Source organism: Peromyscus leucopus, chromosome 16_21 (assembly GCF_004664715.2).
Source record: "Peromyscus leucopus breed LL Stock chromosome 16_21, UCI_PerLeu_2.1, whole genome shotgun sequence".
Lineage (NCBI taxonomy): Eukaryota > Metazoa > Chordata > Mammalia > Rodentia > Cricetidae > Peromyscus > Peromyscus leucopus.
In genome coordinates, this window is record NC_051084.1 from 45,101,254 (window position 1) to 45,120,540 (window position 19,287).

The window sequence follows — 19,287 nt, forward strand, 5'->3', positions numbered from 1 at the left end:
CTTTTCTCTTTTAAGAGTGACTGTCAATCTTGTCAGTGGGTGTTCTTTGGAGCCGTATCTGGGGCATAGAGCTAATGGTAGCATTGGATTATCATGCTTTTAGTCAGCTTGCAAATGAAACAGAAGTCTTGCTGTTCCTTTGTTAAGTAACCTGTTCCCAACTCAGGATGTGTTGCGGTTGTAACCAGGCATCACCTAATAGGGTGTGTGTGTTTGTGTGTTGAGAAATCTGTCATGTGACTTCATGCCTAAATGGTACAAGAATACCAGCCAGCCGTATACACACCTGAGAAGTGTAGACTTGACTCTGTGTGTGTGTGTGTGTGTGTGTGTGTGCTCGTGTTCCATTGTTTGAGGGTCATGATGACAGAGGAACACAAGATGAAATTGAGCACAAGAGAACATGAGGCAATCAGGGGACACAGGAAGCTCCAGGTATTTAAGACAGTTACTGCCAGTACAAGGTGGCAGACAGAGTGATTTGACAGTCATTTTTTTTTTTTTTAAGAAAAATGTAAGGAGTACAGGCTAATGATAAAACGTATAATACAGTACATATATATGCTGGGAGCAGTCATTTTTCATCAAGTGTAAATAAAGTCCTGCACACAACTGCATGTGCACTTACATGGTACTTGTGGCATAGTAGGTGTGTTGTATCCACATCACCACAGATGTATTTTGCTATGCCAGGGTGGCTGTGATGTCACCAGGCTGTACGAGGTATTCTGTTCCGTTATCCCCTAAGAGACCACTGTTCTGTATGTGATCTGTCAGTGAATGAAATTTCATTGCGTGGCACCTGATTGTATTTTCAGACCATTTGTCATGCCTGAAATGGGCAGATAGCCTACGAGAGGTACTGTTTGGATGCTAAATTTTAGAAGGAGGCGCGTTGTGACCGGGCATCTTTGTAGACATGGCATGCCCAGACTCCCAGAGATAAGTAATAGGCTGTGTTTTCAGCTGCTACACATGCACTGTTCCATTATACAGCATCAGGTGACTAATACAGCACATAGGAGACACCTGTTTTTATTACTTCTTGGTCAACATTTGCTACCAAGCGTGACTTCCCCCCAAATTACTATTCTAATTCTTCATGAGGTTTTTATGGTGTTGTCCCTAATTTTCCAAGAGGACAGAAAGGAAAATTACTTTGTGTGGTGTACCTTTTAAGAATTTTTTTTTGGCCGGGCGGGGGGGGGGGAGGGGGGGAGGGGAAATGGAAGGGTGAAGAGAAGATGGAAGTGAGGGCTGATGGGAAACAGTGGGTATGAGAGGCCGCTGCGCTAGCAGGTATCGACTGTACAGAAGGTGTGCAGCTCTTCCGGTTGGGAACCGTGTGTGCTGAGGATGGTCCTGGAGGCAATGGAAGGTATAGGAGAACTTGGTGCACACTGTCTTTGCCTGCCTTAGATCATCTTCTCCCTGAGGGCTGCTTTCCCTTTGCATAGTCAACCCACAGTGTGGCCCATACTAGGGAACTCAGGGACAGGGTTCTGCAGGCCAGTGTGGTTCTCTCCACACATCTTGCCTCTGCTCCCATGGCCTGCCTAGGTTTTCTTCCCTCCATTCTATTTCCTTCTCTGGTGATATCTGTTAGATTTTATTAATCGTCTTCAAATGAGTGTAATGATGGACTAGGGCCTTCCTTTTCTTGATGTATAATGCTGATCAGACTCCGGAGTGGAGGGAAGTGTGGGTCTCAGAGAGAACCCTGATATGCTTGAGTGTGTGTGCTGGGGGTGTGGCCCCTGTGTGGAGACTTAGGCAGGAAACAGGAGCTTTCATCTCTAAATTTAACTGACGTTGACAGTAGTAGACGGAACCAGGGACTGACTGGTCCTTCCGATACTGAGTGCAGATCCATTCAGTCCCTCCCATACTGAGTACAGTTGCATCCACAAACCTTGTTTCTGCTCTGGAGGGCTTAGAAGGGCTTTATTCCCTCTGAGCACTTTCTCATTGCAGTGAGTTCTGTGATACTGTGCAGGTGATGTCCACGCTCGGAATGCTGGACAGTCACGCTTACCTTCCCCCTCTCTAGAAGTCCCGTTGGCTCTGTTCTGGAAGCCCAGAGTGTTTGATTGTGGGGTCTTGTCTCTTCCTTTCCCTCCGTATTCACGCCATTTTATTGATGTCACGTTGTTGAGTCACCCTAGGCAATAGAATGCAAGCCACATGGGTCAATTAGAGGTCTAACTTGGACATTACTGGCAGCCACATCACAAAAGTAAAAAGAAATGCATGCGTGTACTTTGTCATCAGTTGCTGCTTCTAGAGTCTGGTGTCATTCAGTTGTTACCTCAGGAGTCCAGTGCACATGCCTGCGGGGTCTGCTTGTGATGGGCAGCGGACGTTGAGGAGCCTGACAGGGAGTTAGCTCGGCACGGTTTGATACTTTGAGCCTTGTTTCCACAATGGGTCACTGACTGGTGTTTTGTGGGAAGGTATTTTTGTAGATTGTTCTAACTTGGTGCACTGGTGAGACACATGTATTTAGGAACGTCTCTCTTCGTGTATAGAGCAGGGCTTGGCAAACAGCCCATGGACTGAATCTGTCTCACCTTTTTGTGTGATCAGTCTTATTAGAACGAACGCGAGCTGGCCAGGCACGGTGGCACAACTTTATCCTAACACTGGAAAGATGGAAGCAGGAGAATCAGGAATTCAAGGCCAGCTTTGGCTGGATGAGTCCCTGTCTCAAAGAAACAAGCACACAGAAGACAGAAAGAGAAAAGAACACAGCCAGGATTGTTCAGTTGCATGCTATTTGTGGCTGCCTTCCTGGTAGCACTGTCGAATTGAGTAACTGTGAGCTGGTGACCTACAAAGGCCGAACTACTGTGCTTATTAGGCTCTTTCTGGAAGAAGCCTGTTTACCCTGTGTGCAGCGGAGTACAGGACTGGAGTGGGATGCTGCTGTATTGGAGCCTTGCCTGTCTCTTTCTTGGCACCAGAGCTCTGTACTCTTTTTCTGGGGCAGGAGGAGGAGGCAGCCTTCAGCAGAGGGTTCCTGAAACACGGCATGGTTCCTGGCAGATAACAAGCCCTTCCTAAATGTTAGCAACACCCCTAATCTTTCATCCGATGCTTGATTTTGTAGACTTACTTGTTTCTTCATGGGAAAATTTGAGATACGATTCTAAGTATTATCCGGTGGAAATAGAATGCAAGCTGTGTGTGCGTACTTCGAATGTAGCTTCAGTGACCCCTGCAACTGCGTTTAAAAAGTAAAAGGAAGCAGACAGGTTTAGTAATGTGCGGATGAGCCCAGCAGAACCCACGTCATGTCGACATATAGTCAGTGTAACAAATATAGCCATGCCAGCCTTTCCTGAAGACTCCAGAGTCCATCCCTGTTATGTGTCTGTGTGTTTTCCTCCGTAGCGCGTCACAGCTGGAATAACCACATCCTGAGGAAGCCACTGGAGTATACAGCCTCATCCTCTAATACCAGCTGGCTGTCCTATAATAATCACCCCTGAGGCTGACGGTGCCGGGCTGGTACATTCCTGACAAGTTATGAGCACTTGGACCAGCAAAACATCTCCCCCTCTGCCATCTGCAAAAGAACCTCCTGTATTTCCAATGGGTCCGTTCATTATACGTTCCCACGACTTCCCCGTCTGGTTCAGGAATGTCCCTCGGCAACTCCCACAACTCAGGAAAGGCCCTCGGTCCACCTGCAGCAGCAACGGACACAGTTTACAGAAGTCGACTCTAGACGATAGTTTATCAGGGAGCACCCAAGTTAGGAGCAGCAGGGGGACAGACAGGGATGCACACAGTGTGGCTGGGGTGGAGAGGGGCTGCAGAATTTCTTTGCCACCCCAAGGGGCTCACCAAACTGAGAAGTCTCCCATCCAGCGTTTAAGAGTTAAAGCCCGGTCACTGTTCACCTCCCCTCTCAGCGAGCAGCGAATGTAAGGCTGACATTCCCCCACTCTTTAACCGTCTCGGGACCCACATCCCACATCCCTTCATAGGCACAGGCTCAGTCGTGGCCCACTGGGGCTCATGATCAAACCGTCACTCAGGAAATCCTAAGGTTTTCGGGGAGCTCTGTATCCGAAGCCGGAGAACAGCGCAGAGATACTTTTTTATTGTTTCCATGACAAGGCGGCGGCACCAGCACAAGGCCCGCCCCTTCCCCACCCCTTCCCCAGCTGGCAAGACCTATTTAAAAAAAAAAACCAAAACGCTTCTCTGCGAGCAGCTGAGGCTTTCTTATTTTCCATCCTCCCTTGCCCTGGTCTGAGTAATCATGAATTTCACATTGCGCCGGTAACTCCCCCACATCTTGGTTCTCAGGAAGCAAATGCAGGAAAATATAGTAACATTACTAGGGATCTTTAAATGTAGCCTTGTGACTGTGCTTACAACAACTTGCTGAAGAACAACTGAGCTGTAGAAGATAAATGGCCCTGTGGGTTTTCTGAGAAATGGGCTATGTGGCTCAGCTCTCCATCCTGCCGGCTGTCCTCCTTGTGGACACTGGGTAGGGCAGACCAACATGGGGGCTCATCTCAGAACCTCAGCAGCCCTGGGCCTGAGAAGACAGCTCGGCCCCACCCAAGCAGGTCTGGTGGATAGGATGTGGGCATTGAGGTGCTGCTGATAAAATTAGTATAGCAGTGGGTTTTACGTCCTTCGTGTAGTCTTTGGCCCCTTCTCCTGCCTTGGGTCTTATTTCTTCATTTATTTTCCCCTCATCTTGGGAATAGAAACCTGGGGCCTTCAGTGTACGCTGAGTGAGAAAGCTCAGTCACTGAGCTACAGTCACTTGAGTTTTACTGTTTGTTTTTTCAGGTTGTTATCTGAAGCTGCCTTCAGGACTCTGGAGCCTGAGCTCTGGCTTCAGATTGTGCCTTCTGTAGTCGGCCTCTGGCGGGTAGGCTGTTTCTTGATGTCCCAGTGGCTTTCACTGGAAGACGAGTTTCACAGATGAAGGAGAGTGAGAATCCACGGACAAGGCTGAAGTGGGGTTCTGTGCCAGAGCAGCTGTTGAACTCACGTGAGGACCTGGGATCCGTCCCTAGTGCCACAGAACAAATCCAAAAGGAGACAAGGAGACCAGTGCCTTGTGCACAGCCCTGCTTACCTTTTCATATAAGCAGTAAATACAGAAGAGCCCAGACAAGAGGAGTACCGGTGTACAAGAGAGTGGTGACCGTGGAACTGAGTGGAACATGGTTGCTGAAGGGATGGGATGTCTGAGAGGGGAAAGGTTTAAGCGTTTCCCATTCTGAACATGGCTTTGTATAGTTTCTGTAACACTGAAGAGCATGGCTGAATTGCCTCTGAGTGTCTTGCGGCCTAGGGTATAAGCACACTTGGGGTCTTGCTCTAATGCGGAGATCCTTGTAAAGGATGGTATTTGCATCTGGCTTTTACTTTTCTAGGGGGCAGGACACAGGGCAAGGCATGAAACTTACAGCGTGTATGTGGGTGTGTTTGTGTAAATGATGCTGTTTAAAATAGTGTCTATGGTGGGAGGAGCCTGTAGAATCTGCCAGGGTTAGTAGATTGCTCTAGGAAGGCCACAGGTCTATAAAACAATCACGACACAATTCAGAATTTGACTGCACGTGGTATCACAGTGGGTGGTAGATAGTGTTTGGGATGTGGACGGGAAAAGTAAATTGAGTTGTTATTTGTGTGTGTGGTGTGTTCCTGTGGGCATGGCGCACATGCCCAGTGGAGGCCAAAGTCAGTGTCAGATGTCTTCCTAGGTTGCTCTCCAGAGGCTCTCACTGATTGGCTAGACTGGCTGACCATCAAGCCCCCCAGGATCCTCCCATTCATGCCTTGCCTCCCTACCCTGGGATTACAGGCGTGCCCCATCATGCCTGGCCTTTTTAGAGGGTGCTAAATCAGCGCCTTACTTTTGCTCAGCAAGTGTTTTACCCACCCAGCCATTTATTCCCCCGGCTCCTGAATTAGTGTTCATTATTTGAAACACGGAGATAGTTAGCAGCTTGAGAAAAATACTTCTGAGAGGCTATTTTTGGCCATTTAAAACACTCGTACTATTGAAGGACGTGTTCCGAGTAGCTGCCTGGGCTTTGTGCATGGCCATTTAAAACACTTCCACTCTTGAAGGAAGTGTTCTGAGTAGCTGCCTGGGCTTTGTGCACCAGGCTGGAGTGTAACTTGAGTCTTGTCCCTATGTTGTTGATTTTGTTGCTAACACCACGGTTCTGTCCTTTTAGAACTGTGGTTCCTTCTAGTAAGAGACGTGGGACCTGATTTGTTGGACACATAGCTCAAGAATATTTTCACCTTTTCTTACCATGCCCCTTAGGAAGAAACCAGTATTTTGTTATGACTAAAAGAAAGCTTTTTTTTTTTTTTTTTTTTTTTTTTAAAGCTGGTATTTCTCCTAAGGAGGCAGTCGAGACTTTCTTGGAGCCCTTTCTAGAAAAAGCATGGTGGTTCTGTCAGTGATACCTAGCCTTTTTCTCCTGCTCAGAGTCAAAGTCCTGGTCTCAAAGCTGCCCTTGCTCTCTCAGACCCACCTGTTGTTCAGATCTATATTTTCCCTACAGCTGTTCCCAGAAGCACCCATGGGCTTCCACTTCCCCTGTCCCCGGGCCCTCTCAGGGCTACCTGTCAGTTCCCCTTCCCTGCTTCTCTCAATTCAGGCTTGTGAAGTGTCTGGGAACTCCCTAGCCTCCTAGTTTTGGGGGAACTTTGGCTGGTAGAGTCCCCCTTTACATGGGCTGCTGGAGGCAGAGGTGGCCGGGTTGTTGGCCGATGGTGGTGGTAAGGATGGCAGTGTGGTGGCTGGGGGAGGCTCGGTGATTCATTCTGGTACCTTCCCAGCGCCCTCTTGGGAATGCTTGCTCCCTCTAACCCCCTGGTTTGAGAACCAAGGCCTTGCTTTGTTGACTTTGACCTCCTCAAGACTCGGCTGCAAGGTGAGCTTGGATACTTGGTCCCAGAGGAGAACCTGGCCAGCCCTCTCGTGACTCACACCGAGCCCTATCATTCATCACCTGTGTTTACAAAGCAGAAAAGCCAAGGTAAAGGAAAGCATACGCTGTGTTTCTCCCTGGGACACACAGCGTGGTTCTGTAGTTCGCTGGAGCCCTATGTAGATAGACTTCGTCTCCAGCTAGGGGATCGGGTCTCAGACCTCCTTCTCCAAGAGTGATCTAATCTCCCCCGTCTGCATTCCCTCTCACCCAGCGCTGGGACTGGCCCAGTGCGGTGGGCAGTACTGAATCAGGCCTTACACGTCCACCATGGGCTTAGCACACAGTCACCAGTATAGAGGAAATGCAAAGGACAGTGACAAAAACAATTGCCTCGGAGCCTGAGTCTTCCCTGCCTTGTCCTGCATCCCAGACTCCCAGCTTCCACCTTCTGGAGTTTTTCCAGCTGCCTGTAACATCATCTCACATGTCACATGTGTGGGACTTCCCCTTCCTTTCATTACCACAAGGGCTTTCCTCGTAATCAGCTTTCATTCTGTCTTTATTTCTTCACCAACAAATCATCCCCAGCTCTAAGCAGATCTGCCTTCTCACTTGCTAGGCGAGGAGTTTCTGTCTTCCTCAGGCCGTTGCTTCATGCAGGACTATTTCCTCCTCCTCCTCACCTCTGTGTTACCCTGCACTGTATCTGGAGCCGCTGGGGCAGATAACCAGTTTCCATAGTGGTATGGTGATTGACAGTCTGAATCACCGGAGCAGGGTGTCTCAGTGAGGAAATATCTAGATTAGGGTGACTCGTGGGCCTGCTGTGAGGGATTTTCTTAATTGAGTTAATTGAGGTAGGAAGAAGACCCGCCCTGAACGTGGGTGACACCATTCCATGGGCTGGGTTTTGGATGAAATAAAAAGGAGAAAACAAAACCTCACTGTTGGGCTCACGTTGACTCACTGCGCTGTGCTTCTGACTGGGTGTGATGTGTCTGGCTGCTTCAGGTTCCCCTCACGGATGGATGGTGACAAGGAACTCTGAGCCAAATAAAACCCTTCCCCCTAAAGTCAGGGTGCTTTGTCGTAGCATCAGGGAACAAAACTAAGTCCACATGGTACCTGCCATATGTGGTGCTTCAAACAAGAAAGTCTTTCCTTCTCCGGGAAGTAGCACGTACTGTATGTAGACTGTGCCTCTGGAATCCGGATTCAGCCAGCCTTGGATGGAAAACGTTATGGCCTATACAGTGCAGTTCCATTTCACGTGATTGCTTCCATGTGTACTGAGTACTTGAGACATTTTCTTGTCATAATTCCTTGAAGAATAGAGTCTCTCATGCTATCTACACAGCATTACAATGTGTTGGGTATTATACATGATGGGGGAGAGCATGTGTAATAGGTTCCTTACACTGTGCCATTTTATTGTAAGGGATTTTGGCATTCTGGGATTGTGGTCTGGTGAGGGAGGGTGTCTTGAATCCACAGACCCCATGAAGACGTCAAGGAGTATCTGTGTATGTCACCTCTAAAGCCACCCTTTTCAAATTGTATGTGTGACGAAAGAAGTATGGCCCAAGAAGTTTTACATGGAGTGCTGTTGGAAAAAAAAAAAATGCTTTCTAAAATGATTACCAGGTCCGCTTGTTTTAGAAATGGCCACGAATACCCTGTCATCTGATATTAACTTGGTTTTCTAAAAAAATGAGTGTGGCAGGTTTTGAGGGGTGGGGTCTACCCGTTAGTTCAATCTTTATTCAGACAGGTGTGGCACACGTTGCGGAATTTGACTATTTCTGTATGAGTTTTCCTTTTTTCATAATTTGGGCAAATGACAGCTTGTGACATGTTGAATCTTGCAGAAGCAGGGTGGAGCGTGTGGCCAGGCAGTATCCCTTTGGTCCCCGCTCCTCGTCCTGATGATGTGTTCATTGTGAGGTTATTTAGGCAAGTTCTACACAGTATGCCAGATAACGTTTTGAGACCATCTGTAGCCAGGTGCCATTTTTAAGATTTAATGGCACATGGCTTTAGTTTGAACATAGTTCTTTCCCCCTGTGACTTGCTTATTTCCCCCTGGTGCCTTGTAGCACATTTCTGTTTTTTCTTATCTACTTTTGGGTGGTTTTATGGTTTACCTTAAACAGCCTCTGCTACCAACGAGCCGTTTCTTGCTGCCTTCTAAGTAAAGAAGAATCGGCTAATGAAGCGGTTTGAAAATTAGTTCTCGCACACCTTCTCTTCTTACCCTCCCGGCTGTCATCACAGAAGCACCTCACCCCCAGGGTCCAGGCTGTCACAGCTACATTGAGCCACTTGGGGTGTGTGTGTGTGTGTGTGCGCGCGCGCGCGCGCGCGCGCGCGTGTGTGTGTGTGTGTGTGTGTGTGTGTGTGTGTGTAAATAATGCTTGTCTTCTTGTGTATAAAGGAGAGCGTGAGACCTGCTGGTCTCAGAACCAGAGAAGGAACGTTGGAAGACATAATGCCGGTTAAAAATTGCGGGGGGAGGTAATGGCTTCTACTTGTGTGTTTCTTTTGCCCTATTTGGGTGTGGTGTTGTGCTTAAGATGTCCATGGGGCAGGCCTGGGTTCTCCCCAGGGATCCCCAAGGCTCGCTTGGGTTGACATCAACCCCTATTCCTGTGTTCAGGTGGGGATACCACAGCTTCTGTCCCACTGACACATAGCATTAAGATATCTTGAAATTACAGCAGCTTGTGGAAGGTTTGGGGTGTGGGCGGGCCTTTGTCATGGAGACGGTGACAGTACAGGTTGGCTCCTCTCCAGGGACTGCTCTGGTGTGGTACCCACCTGCCCATGGAAGGCTGCTGCGGTCGGACTGCTGGGGATTTTCCCCTGGCCCACCTGGGGACCTCTGTGAAATTTTGACGTGACCAGAAAAAAAAGCAGCTTATGGATTTTCTTCTCTTGTTCAGTTTGAGGCAGTGAGCAGGCTAACCCAGCTGCCTTCCTCCCCCAGCCGGCCCAGCTGGTCCCAGCTGGTCCCAGCCCAGCTGCCCCAGCGGGGCGGACTCCTGCCCAGGCTCCAGGGACGTTTCGAAATCATACCACAGCAACTTTTTGAAGAATGCCATAGCTCCTGGGTTTCTTTCTGTTTTGCCTGAATATTAGTCATCACGTGTAGCTTCTTTTTTTCAGGTGACCTGTGCCTTACTCCCATGGCCTTCATTAGTGAGTGGAAACCTTGTAGGGATTTTGTGCAGGCGAGTCTAGTACAGGGAATGGTTATGAAACAGTGTGAAGGGCTAGAGGAAGCGAAGAGCAGAAAATGAGAAAGCTTACCTGTGGTTGGAGATGAGAACAAGGACGGGATTCCCAGAGCCCGCCCTCAGGCCTGTCTCTCTGCTGCCGCCACCAAGCAGAAGCCCTGGCTCACTGCTGCCTGTAAGTCCCTCCACAGGAGCCTGCTGTCCTCAGTGGAGGTGGGGGAAGGGAAGCAGGGCTTTGTGTTTGCTGTTGTCTTCTGGGGTCCCTTCAGGGCTTCTGGCAGAGAGAGCCCCCAGCCAGAATTCAGCTGACAAGGACCTGTGAAATACAGCTTCCGGGCCCTCAGCCCCCAGCCATGTGGCGAGATGCCTGTGAGGTCCTGATAGCACCCACACTTGGTACCAGATTCTCTTAAGTGTGGGTGGACTTAATGACCCAATGCTAGACACCTGGCCGGGGGTGGGTAGTTTGAAGTGGCTGCTGCCCAGTCCTTGTGTGGGTCAGTGTAATTGGGCTATTGACAATATGCTAATGATGCAGAGAGACAGACCTGCCAAAGCAGGAAATTATAAAACCCAAACTTAACATGCCTGTCTAAGGTTGAAGTGGGTTTCGGGAATCTGGTGAAACCATTGGCTCTTAGCGCCGTTTTCGTGGCCTCTTGTAGAATGGCTGTCCCTCCCCCGGGCTGTGTGGTGGGCAGTGACCTCCACCTGGGCACACATGTTGAGCCCAGATTTCCCTGATCTGTTTGATATTCTACCCCTCAGGGAGGGGCATCTTTGTCCTAGGTCAATTAGTCGCCAAGGCAGTCAGCTGACTCCTTCCTGGAGGAGGAGGGTGGCCTAGAAGAATACATCTGCCCTGATTATTGCCAGGGAGCCAAGGGAAGGGCTATAGCAGTGGCCAGGAAGGAGACATACTAGTTCTGGGCAGAGTCCAGTGGGATTTACCAACAAGTCAAGTGATACCTCTGTCACAGTGAGAGAGGATACAGTGACTGCCAATCCTGGTCACCATTACCTGGTGCGCACCTCTGAGTGTCTCCCTAGGCTGGGAACCAACACTTTTGTTACTGTTCTTGGTAAATATGTGCACCAGCTCATGGTTTGGGGGGAAAACAAAACAAAACTCAAGACCTTCAAGAGTTTGCTCTGAGACCATATCCTTTTAAACTTAGAATTTCATTTGCCTTCAAATATTAGCTTTGAGTAATAAGACTAATTCATGTGAAGAACTGATAATAAGATGTGTCTATTAGACTCTCTCCTGGAAAAAAAAAGGACCCATTAAGAGTGCCTTGTTCTGTTTTCTGTTGGCAATAATATAAACTTCATCCTGGCTTAAGGTTGTGGAGGTCAAGGGTCCATGGCTCCTTGCTGAAAGAGTCCCAGGGTGGTCTTGAGTGTGAGTCAGAGCATTGCATGATGAGGGGTGTGTGTGTGTGTGTGTGTGTGTGTGTGTGTGTGTGTGTGTGTGTGTGTGTGTGTGTGTGGAGAGAGAGAAAGAGAGAAAGACAGAGAGACAGAGAAAAAGAGAGTCTTTTGGTTTTTCTTAATGAGCGTAAAAAGTAACCAGGATTCAATCGTAGGGGCTGCAGCCTGATGACCTGTTCTAACTCTAATCACTGCTCAGTGATCCTACCTCTAAACATTATGGTCAAATTAAGGTGTGTACTGTCCAGTACGGGCTCCTCCTTCTCCCCTCCCATTAGTAACTCACGGTGGAGAGATTGAGTTTGGACACATGAGCCCTTGGGAGACATATTTAAACCATATCTAAATCATAACAAAGGGGTGTTTTATGTTGATTGCTCTGTAGAGGTTTTAACTGTCAGAATACGGTAACTTTACCCTTTCAGTAGACATAGTTCACTTTCCCAGGGCAGGTTGGGCCCCTGAAGAAGGGGTTCACATTCTGTGCTCCATGTTTGACCTTGGGCCTGGTACATAGAAAAGGGAAGTTCCTTGAGCATGGTGTCTGTGGGGAGGGTACCAGAATTATAGCCCCGTTTGTTGCATTTATAATGTAGCTTTTGCCCCGGGCTAGTTGGTTTAAAATGCACGCTCATGCTCATGCGTGTAGTAATTCCCTAGCAGAGGTTTTGCTTTGTGGGTGCCTCCATTTGGATGGTGGCATTCATTTCTTTGACTGTAGAAAAGGTGGAACTGGCCTGAGAAAAAACCAGTACGAGGCTTCTGCAGGCTGTGTGAAGTAGTGTGCCCGTGTCCTCCCCCCAAATGGTGTTTGTCCACATCCATTCATCCATCCCTCCCACCAAGTGCAGATGCATTGGGCCACAATGGCTTGCAAGTCTTCAGTTCTTGAATTCATTTCTATTCATAAATGACTCTACTTCTCATCTGTTTAGCTCACCCTTTGCCTTTATATATGGTGTTTATTTTAACTAAGCATATTTTGTATGTGTTGGAAACAAAGCATACTTCCCGTTTCTGGATGCAAGATAAATGTAGAATAGTAATTATTATAGACTATTTGAATAACCTTTAAAGTGAAAATTTCAATATTTTCTTTGCTTTTTAGACTCTACAGTTACTTGGGCCCTGAGAGTTATGAATGTTTAGATATTTCCATATGCTCATTTTCTCATGACTTTTGTACATGTTAATTGACCCAAAGGAAATACACCACCCCTCCCCTCCCCCTCTCCCCTCTTCCACTCCCCTTCTCTTCCCCTCCTCTTCCCATTAGTACATGTTAACTATACAGATGACGAGTTTTATTGTGACAGTTTCATACATGCACGTGCTATTTTGGGTTTGTGTGTGTGTGTGTGTGTGTGTGTGTGTGTGTGTGTGTGTGTGTTTGGTGTCTGTCCTGGATCTTGCTCTGTAGACCAGGCTGGCCTCGAACTCAGAGATCCACCTGGCTCTGCCTCCCGAGTGCTGGGATTAAAGGCGTGCACCACTGCCTGGCTCCTTTAATTTGGAGTTTTTATTTGTTTTAATTTAGAGTTTGGACTTAAGTTCTGATGTTTCTCCTCATCCTTCATATCCTCTGTCCTCTTGAAATGGGTGTTGAATAACGTGATTTCCACCATTTCTGTACCATGGAGAAAAAACAGTTGCCAGGCAGTTTGTGGTCACTGTGTGGCCTGAGGGTTTCTTCCCTCTGAAGTCCAGGTATTGGGAGTCTAGTTGCAGGGTGATGATGTTAGAAGGGGAGCCTTGGGGAGATGTTTCCATCTTGAGTGTGGAGCCCCAGTGAATGGATTCACTCTCTGATCTCTTTGCCTGTTGTGTTACGGGGCACAGAGAAGGTGCTGGTCTGTGAAACGGGGTAGCCACCAGGCACAAAATTGCCCTGCGCTTTCAGCCTCAGAACTGAGAAACAGTTGCTGTGGTTTGCCTGGTACCCTGACTGCTGGCAACCCTGATGGATGGTGAAGGCCGTGGTATGCCCCTCTTCATCACTGGCTCATGTGGAAAGTGCTGCTGTTACTGGCAGGGTTGTAGTTTTGGGCAAGATGGTAGGAATTGCCTTGTGGGGACTTGCACGCAAGTTAGAGAGTTCTGGAAAGGAACAGCTCTGAAGTGTGGTTTCCACATCCTCCCGTGTTCTCCCTTGCTCTCCATCCAAGCTGCTGGCTAAGCAAAATGGGCTTGTGACCTAGCTGCTCTAGAACCAGCTCTCCCAAGATGGCAGGCTCAACTTTGGGTTTTTTTTAAAGTGGTAATAGTTTGTAGACATGGAAGAAAAAGGTGGTGAAGTTAGTTACTCTGAGCGCTGTGCTCTTTCTTCTAGGCTGAGATGTCCTGGCTTACTTACCTCGGGAGCTTCTTTCATAGTTGCTGGGGATCATTCCCCTGACTCTCCTTTTTCTCTTACGTTTGAAGGTCCAGGCTGTCCCAAACAGGAAGCTTGATGGCATCTCCCACAGATCTGAGCTGGCAGTTGAGTTGGTTCCTGCTCCGAGAAATGTGGCCAGAAATGTTAATGACAACTCAGGGGTTACGGGATGGGGACTTGTCTGTTACGGGACTAAGACTTGTCTTAGTCTGTTTTCCATCACCACAATGAAGTATCCAAGGCGGATACTTTATTAAGAGCAAAAGGCTTATGGCTTATTAATCTTAACATCTCGGGAGGCTGACAGTCTGAGATAGCTCGGGTAGCCATTTGCACAGCCTCTGGGGAAGACACTGTGGCCAGTGATAGCATCACAGCTGCAGGCATGTGACAGAGAGGTGATACCAGTGATGAGGGAAGCCAGACTTGGGAGGAGCCAGGCTCACTTTGAAAACAACTCAGTCTTCCAGAACTGACCTCGAATTTCACGAGAATAATGCAGTTCCCTCGGAGGGCAGCACCCTTCAGTCTCTTGGATTCTTCTCAAAGACTCTACCTTTTAGGCATCCCGCCACCTCCCAACATCTGTGCGAGGACTAGGCATTTCACATCCCAAACCTCTGGGTTTATTCATGCCTACTGCAGCCAGGATGATAATAAGAACTCTTGGCTGCTTTGAAACCAGGATGAAAAGGTGATTCAGTGGCATCAGCTGTGTGCTTGGTGTTTGTCCACTGACTGAGGACGAGGACAGGGCATATGGTCAGGTGAAGTATGGATCATCCTTGTCAGAGGGTGACATGCATGGGGTGGTGTGTGCAGGGCTGCTGTAGGTGGTTAAGAGCCCAGTACTTCCTGTTACAGTGAGGCTGTGATGAATGTGCCTACCTACCCCTAGCCATTTCTGAGTACTGCTTGGAACTTCTAAGCTGGTCTGTATGCTCTATTCCTGTGTGTCCATTGTACATATAAAAGAATGTACGTTACTAATTGTTACTGGTGCTGGTAGATTCTGACCTTGAGTTTAAGTTTTCCAGCTAGGCAAATAGCCAGTTGGTCTTAGTGATTTTCTTTGTCAATGCCCCTGACAGTGCTGGGGTTACAGGTGCATGTGTGACCACACCCACAGATGTGTCCTTACACAGGTGCTGGGATCCTCACTTGGGTCCTCCTCACAGTTGTGCAGCAAGCACTCTTGAACTCCTGAGCCATCTTGTAGCTGGAGAGTTTTCTCTCCGGGTCCTGCCAAGCCCTGGCAGTCCGACAGCCCACTTATAAAATAAACACACAGACACTTATATTATTTAAACTGTTTGGCCTAATGGCTCAGGCTTCTAGCTATCTAGTTCTTACATCTTAAATTAACCCATTTCTATAAATCTATACCTTGCCACGTGGCTCGTGGCTTACTGGCATCTTCACATGTTGCTTTTCATGGCAGTGACTGGCAGTGTCTCTCTTCACCTTCCTGTTCTCTCAGTTATCCTCTCTGTTATTCCCGCCTATACTTTCTGCCTGGCCACTGGCCAATCAGTGTTTTGTTTATTGACCAATCAGAGCAACACATTTGACATATAGACCATCCCACAGCACCACCTCTCATCCCGGATACTGCCTTTAGATTGCTCCTCTCCCCCTCCTGCCCCCATGGCTTGCTCTGCCTGCTTTTGTATACAACACAGGACCACCTGTCCAGGGGCGGTACCTATTTTAGCAGCTTTAATTTTAAAAACCCATAGACATCAGGGTGAGTGAGTGAGCCTTAAAGGATGGTCCATTCTGGAATAAAATTCATCTTGTCAACAGTGTGGAGATCAAGGAGCCTTCAGGGTCTGTGCCCCTCTGCTTCCTGTAGTGGAGACTTTGTTTGACTCTCCCTCAGTGCTTTGCTGGCTGTCTCTGGCCTTTGGCTTGTAGGTGGAGCATTTCATGTCTGCGCTCCGTGTGACCATCCTTTGAAGGACACGTGTCATACTGGACTGGTAGCCCAACCAATGTACTTTGGATGTGATGGAGAGCCATTTATCAAATGGTCTGTCTGTGCATGATGGTCTTCTGTGGCTCACCTGTAGGTTGTTGGTCTGTCTGTAGAATGAATAGCTCATCTTTACTGTGGCAGGTAAAAACCTGAGGGAGATCCTCACTTCAGGATGAGTGGCCATTGTGAGGAAAGAGCGGTCTCCAGCTCTTAGGAAAAAAAAAAAAAATTAGGCAACCTCATGAATCTGTTGCTGTGTCAGCGTAGATAAATTCCTTTACTGAAAATAAAACTGTCACGGCAAAAACGGTTTGTCTTGTTTGCCTTATGTGGCGTGAGAGCAATTGGCTGACTCTTCTTCACTCACAGCCTTGGTCATGGCGTCCTCGAGACCCGTGGGTTGCAGACGCTTCTGCAGACCTGTTGCTTAGATCCACAACATTATAAGCTGTGTTTGGTCTTTAGCAGGCATTAGGAGTACATGAGCTTGCCCGTGCCTGTAAAGAGCCGAAGATGGACTCCTTACTTAGAGTTTTTGAGAAGAGCAATTACCAACCCGGTGCTTTGATAATTGATGGGTTGAACGCTTAGGGAAAACACACCTTTTCCCAGACTTCTTAGGTGATGTCAGAACTTCCCTGCCTCGGGCCTGGATCAAGTGTGCTTAAGGCATGTTTCGGAGCTAAAGGAGACTGTGGGGCTTGTTTAGTGGTTGTTTGTCCATTTTTAGTTAGTTAGTGAGGGTTATGTTTTAATTGCAAAAGTCACCTAGGTCCAGACCATTAGACAGATTGTCTCACGCTAGACTGAGGGGCTGACGCTCAGGCTGTTTTCACACTGTTCCCAGTTTCTTTTGCTTCTGTGTCCTCTGCCTGTTTCCTTTCTCCTGCCTTGGCTGGGCTCATCCTTTCTCCCTGAAGGCTTTTCCTGGTCTGTAGCAGACCTCTAGGTAGCACTGGGTGGGCCATGCGCCCCCATTTTCTCCATCTTTGTGTGACCCCATCTATCATGCTGTGACATGAAGAGGGACACTTGCATATTCATCTGCACAGAGTCCTCCTTACACGGTGTTAGCTTCTCTGTGCATCGCCCACTCCCCCTTCCCTCCAGGCCTCCAGTGTTCTTTGGTGGTCAGGCACACTACTGTGGCATGAAGCACATGCAGTTTGCCTGGGATCATCCACAGCTGAACCTCGGCTCCTGTTCTTTTCTATGAGGAGCAGCAGTGTGGCTGTTCCTAATCCTTTGGCCACCACCCCCTTCCTTCTGGACCTGTTTTTCCCCCCTCCCATACTGGGGATTGAACCTAGGACTTTGCATAATGCTAGGCAAGCACTCTACTGCTGAGCTACATTCCTGACCTTCTCTTTACACCCCCCCCCCACCAGGGTTTCTCTGTGTAGCTTTGCACCTTTCCTGGATCTCGCTCTGTAGACCAGGCTGGTCTCGAACTCACAGAGATCCGCCTGCCTCTGCCTCCCGAGTGCTGGGATTAAAGGCGTGCGCCACCACTGCCCGGCTCTCTTTACTTTTTACGTTGAGACAAGGTCTCACTTTGTCAGCCCGAGCACCTGGGGCCTCGTGCCTGAGCCTCTTGAGTAGCTAGCTGGGCTTACAGGGGTGCTTCACCAGACTTGTCTGTCAACCCCTCAGTTTCTTGAGGCTGAGCAGGTAACAACGACACCGGGGTCGATCTGCTTCCCTGCAGAGGGCTCTAAGGTCACAGTGTTAATAATAAAGGTCGCAGTGGGACTCTAACCTCACTGCTTTTTTTTGTGCCTAGATTCTTGGTAGCAGTAATGATTTTGGGGAGCTGGCCAGTCAGCCAGTGACACACTGTGATTCTCAAGGTCTCAGAGCCACCCTCTTCACAGGCAGGAGGTGACATTTTTTGAGGATTCTTATCAAGGGCCAGTTTGGATAATGAAGTGTCTGGCAAGGGGAACTTGGCATCCCTTAGGGCTAGGCCACCGGTTGACCTGTCCCAACTGTTGCTACTCCTTGCCTTATAGGTGCTGCTGGGCTCGAGACTCTTGGAACAGGAGGGATCACAAGGTCATCTGCGGGTAAGTCTGTTTCCTATGAGACGGAGGAAGTGGGAGCCACTGGGGGTCCATGTGAGAAGTGCCCCGAGGGCCCGTTTGGGGCTCTCAGGAAGGGAAGGAGTAAGCCTGGCTTCTCCTGGCTGTAGGCAAGAAAACCTTGGGCTGTGTAGTCTATAGATGGAAGACATTTGCACATTACAACCGTCTTCAGCTTGGACAGCCTGTTTATTTTGGGCGTCATCTTCTATAGTACAGTAACGGTGGCATTTACATTGTGTTAAATACAAGCCACTTAAGGATCATTGAAGTGTTGGTGTGGGAGGGCATGGGTGGGTTCTCTGCACACACTGCTGTTTTAAACAAGGAGCCGGAGTCCATGGATTTGGTTACCCTTGGAGTAGAAATGCGTTCCTTGAGTCAGGTCACTCATGGATATGAGGAGGTGGAAGTATTTACCTTTTACGGTTTGTAGGTGGCCCGCCTGTTGACAGCATGTGGGCACCATTTGTCCCTTCGCAGAGTGTGTTTAGCTCAGGACACTGCCTGGGCTGAGCAATACGTGATGTAGGACCTGTGCCCCTCCACTGAAATTGCGATGTTCTCAGGAGTGCATACCTGTGTCTAGCTGGGTAGTTGGGTATGGCTGGCTCTGAGAGTGTGCCATTTAGAATTTTAGGGAACTACATGGGTGTTGGTCTTTATGGGGACTGAACTCATGACCCAGATTGCCCTCCTGGGCAATTCTCACACTTGAGGAAATCTTCACACTCTACCAAGCCCAGTTTCCTCGTTAAGAAAACGGATGAGCGGCTTCGAGGAGGAAACATGTTAAGTGCCATGCTGTGTGTGCCAAGGCCAGCTGCTTTCTCATTTCTTGGGGCTTGGGCTTAGCTGCTAGGGGTTTTATAAATGAAGTCGACATTTGAAACAGAGGGAACGGGGTGAAGTAACCAATGCTATTTCAAAAGTCGACTGAGATGCTGTCGTCACATGCTAGATTGGCGGACTTAGGGAGAAGAGAAGCCAAGATCCGGGGGATAGGAAGCAGGGCTGGCGGAACTGGTGTGCCAGTTTGTCCCTGTGAGATGTCACTGCTGCATGGATGTTGGTTGTGAGAAAGGCAAAGGCAGAGCTAGGTGTGAAGTGATGCCCGCGTTCTGGCCTTTGTTTTTGAGCTCACCAAGAGCATTCTTGGTGTGTGTGTGTGTAGGGGGGTGGCGGGGTGGCGGTAAGGGTTGAGTTCATGAAGAGCATACTTGGGGTGTGTGGAGGGGGATCAGGGTTGAGTTCACCA

The 19,287-nt window shown here is 48.6% G+C and overlaps 1 protein-coding gene across 4 annotated transcripts in view; it reads left to right on the top strand.

Moving 5' to 3' along the window:
- Nck2 (NCK adaptor protein 2) overlaps nt 1-19,287 on the top strand; it is a 133,504-nt gene that overhangs the window by 21,001 nt on the left and 93,216 nt on the right. For 2 of the 4 annotated variants that reach the window (XM_037199914.1, XM_028865816.2), the window contains exon 2: nt 17,961-18,014. The exons of the other annotated variants lie outside the window; for them this stretch is intronic. The gene's annotated coding sequence lies outside the window, so the exon portion shown is untranslated. The remainder of the gene's footprint in view (nt 1-17,960; nt 18,015-19,287) is intronic. 4 annotated transcript variants of the gene reach the window in all.